This window comes from Echinops telfairi, unplaced genomic scaffold (genome assembly GCF_000313985.2).
Source record: "Echinops telfairi isolate 266 unplaced genomic scaffold, ASM31398v2 ScPeMD7_9;HRSCAF=40, whole genome shotgun sequence".
Taxonomy (NCBI): domain Eukaryota; kingdom Metazoa; phylum Chordata; class Mammalia; order Afrosoricida; family Tenrecidae; genus Echinops; species Echinops telfairi.
The window spans coordinates 1,882,024-1,886,190 of NW_022103906.1; positions in this window are offsets into that span (position 1 = coordinate 1,882,024).

Consider the following 4,167-nt stretch of genomic DNA (forward strand, 5'->3'; position numbering starts at 1 on the left):
ATTCTGTTAATCCTTCTAAAGAACCAACTTTTAGCAGCATTAATTGTTCCATAGTTTTCCCTCTCATGTTTCTCAGCCTTGATATTTATTATTTCTTTTCTTTTGCTATTAGTAGGATTGTCCTGTTGGCTCTGTTCTATTTGCTGTAAGTTTTGTGCCAGTATATCAATCATAAGTCTCTCTTCCTTTTTCATATGTGCATGCTATCAAATTTCCTCTGATAACTGCCTTTGCTGTGTCCCAAAGAGTTTGGTACCTTGTATTCTCATTCTTCATTTGTTTTGAGAAACTTCCTAATTTCATCACTGATCTGGGCCAATACCCAGTCCTTTTGCAATAGAGAATTATTCATCCTCCAATTGTTTTCTCTTGTTTTCTTAATTGCCCTTTTATTGATTTCCAGCCTTGGGCATAGTGGTCAGAGAGGGAAATCTTATTTGACTGTTTTTCCTGTTTAAGTTGACCTGGCTATCCTCTAGGTCATTAGTGCGATTCTCTGCTCCTCAAGTCTGTTGGCGAAGGCTGTGAATTTGCTTCTCGCTTTTGTCATCTCTTCCCTTAGGTCTTATATTTCCCTCTGGCTCGTGGTCTTTATCTCCTCTATCTTTTCATCCTTTTTCTATATTGCTTTCTCATATCCTGTATGATGCTAAGCAGCATTCCAATATTTATTTCTGTGGCAGGTCAATGCCTGCCTCTTCTATGACTGTCTTTAGGTTCAAGTCATCCTCTGACATTGGATTTTTTTTAATCCTTTTTTCTTGTTGATGCTATTGAGGCAGCTTGCTGTTTACATGTCATTTTAGAGCAACTTGGTGTCAATTTCCTGGGAGTCAGAGAGCCCTGGGCTCTCTCTTTGGGAAGTTGGTATAAATGCTTCTGCAGGCTGCCTGTAGCCACCTGCCCCGAGGGTTATTTTTTCATCTTTGTCCCACTTGGGTTTCCCTCTCACCCTATCCTATTGGGAATCTCTTGTTTGGAGGGCAGTTTGGATGGCCCTCTCAGTGTCAGGCTCTGGGGTCAACCTGTGTTGTGCTCCAGCTGTGGCACTTGTGCAGGCTGTGGTCTGAAGGAAAGTGCTGGCCTGGGCACTGGAGCACACTGTTCAGGGAGTGGGGAAGGGATGGAGGTGTAGGTGGTCTGCTCCTGGCTAGAGGCACTGTGGGCAGGTAGGTGGGTGGGAAATATGGCCCAGCCCTGTCTGTTAGAGGGCCAGGGAATTCAGGACAGAGCAGGGAAAAGCTAGGAAGAAGAGTGCAAGTCTTGGAGGCGGGATCTGCCAACAGGCAGCAAGAACATTGTGTTGTTTAGGGTATCAAACTGTGGCTGCACAAGCCTCTACTGGGCAGCTGGCATGCTCGGGACCCTGAGGCCAGCCAGTGTATGGCAGTGCACAGCAGCGTGAGTGGCTTGGGCTGGAACAGTTCCTGCAGCAGGCCCAGTCATCAGTACTCCGCCACAGGTTCAGGAGATGGGTGGATGTCAGTTCCTGGTTTAGGGAAGTGCCCTGGACTTTCACAGGAATTAACCGAAAACTTCAGAACCCTTACTCAGACCCCAGATCTGACCCCTTCACAGATCTTCACAGAGCTCCCAGTGTGATCTGCCTACCTGGTCACAATCTTGAAGCCTCGCCCCAATCCCTTTTTCTTTCAGGGATCCATAACTCAGGACGGGCTTACCTAACAGCACTTATGCCCTTTAGTCCTCAGTGTTATGTCCGAGGGACACACCTTCTAAAGACCCCATTGCTCTTCCTGCAGGCAAGGATGAACAGTCTAGTGCCCCACCCTCACCCCATTACACCTTTAGATTTTCAGTGTGGCCCCTTGATAATATCCTGATAATTTTAGATGAGGTGTCAAGCACTGACCCCTGAGTCAGAAGGCAAAAGTAGGTTAAGCATTTGACTACTAATCATAAGACTTGCAGTTCAAATCTATCAAAGTCCTCAGGGATTTTATGGCTTTGCTACCATTTCTGGTCTGTTGCATTTCCCTCTTGGTTGTCCCCATGTGGGTGGGTCTGACCAGTTGTATTCCCCAAACTGTATCTTCAGTGTTGTCATGTCTCCAGCTGAGGGCGGCCCTGCAGTCCTCTCTGTGAACAAGTTGCTCCAAGCAGGAACATCACCCTCAAAGGTTGGTGAACTGGAATAAGATCTACACTTTCTCTCCCTTTCCTGTGGAGACATAGACAAAACCCTCCCCTTGGGTGGATTAGTGCCATGTTCTCCCATTGCCACCTTATTTCAACCCCCACCCCTCTGTGGGCCTCAAAGGCATCTGACGTCGGGGGAGATGTCTTTCAGCACCGGTGCTATCTGCATCTTCTTTCTTGATGACTGTGTTAGTCTGGGTACATTAGAGAAACAAATCCACAGAACTCATATGTATAAGAGAGAGTTTTATATAAAGGGTAAGTGCACATCAAGAAAACATCCCAACCCAGTGCTGCCCGAGCCCACAAGACCAACATTAGCCCATATGTCTGACACCAATCCACAAAGTCCTCTTCCATCTTACAAAACACTCACAATGATGCTGACTGCAGGAGGAAAGCTGAGTCAGTGAACATGTAAGCATCTCAGCGCTGGCAGGGGTTCTCCACATGGCTGCTCCAGCACCCAGGGCTGCATCAGGGTAGGGCCATGTGGCTTCTCCTTGGGGATGTCTTGCAGGAAGTGAGCCTTGTCATTTGAAGCAGGGAACTGACTAAAGCAGCTGCACCCTGGTCCAACCATCACAAAGCAAGAGACGAGAACTAGAAAGGTGAGGCTCACTGAGCTATTTATCCCTCCACCCATCAATTAACCCCACATGTGTTTATCGGCCAGGTTGACACAATAAATTTTAACTATATAAATGACTTATGTTTCTTTGGGTTTGGTTTGGCTCTTGCCAGAGTACCCTGTCCTCAGCCTAGGAACTAGCACAAGTGAAATTTGCCTGGTGTTTTATCTCTGGGTAAATGCTAATATCCAGGAGCCATTAGCTGCTGTCCTCCTGTCCTCCGTTAGCCCTGTGAAACTTCCCTCCATCCAGATCAGTGTTTATACCAATTATCCTTCTAGGACAGAATATAATACCAATGGAAGTGAAAGGGATGGGCAACCGTGCATCCCCAGCGAGAACTAAATGTAATTCATCCCATAAGTCTTCCATTTTAACATGCAACGGTCATTATTGAACACTTACTATGGGCAACAGTAGGTTAAGCATTTGACTATTAACCATAAGACTGGCAGTTCAAATCTAACAGCTTCTCTGAAAGTTGAAGAAAGATGAGTCTATCTGCTGTGATAAAGATTTACAGTCTTAGAAATCCTATTGAACAGTTCTACTCTCTCGTATAGAGTCACTCTGAACTGGAATGGGCACAATATCAATGAGTTTGTTTTTTGGACTATAAACAAAATATTGGGAATAAAGGGGGTGGTGATGAACAAAACACAACCCTAGCACCGAGGAAACCAAAGTATACTGGAGAAACATAGTGAATCACATTCTAATACAATATATAAGTAAAATGAGAGAGTGATGCCTACATTCAGGAAATATACAATAAAATGCTTATTCAACTCATGCTGACTAATTAATGAATTCCTAGGAACACTGAAAATATAGGTATAATATCTTCAGAGTGTCAGTCAACAATCAACTGGTTACTATTAGAGTTATAAGAATTTCTCCTCAAGAAGAGTTTCTACTCTGACTAAACAAAGAAAACCATGTCCCTTTAGAGATTCTATTAGAGTCCCAAAAGGAGAACATAAGTCAAATATCAATCTGTTGCTTAAACTGAATAAGCATTGCTTCTTTTATCATTGCACCCAGAGAGTTCACTAATACAATAAGCTATGTTTTTTGACATGTGGCCATTCTATCATTTGAGGGTGGGTAAGAAATAAAATGTACCCCTATAAATTTATTTTCACACTCATATTTTCTGGTAAGAGCCATTTTGACAACTAAAATATCACTAGGCTTCCAGGAAAAGTGTCCTTCCTATGTTCAAGTTGCAGAGGTCTCTGTATTCTAAAGGTATCACCATCAACGTTATCAGCGGCAGATTTCTTGGGAAGCTCTCCTCCCCATTGTAATGTATGATGCTGCCTGGTGAGGACTTGAATAACTGACTCATTTGAAGAAATGAGTCTCACTACAC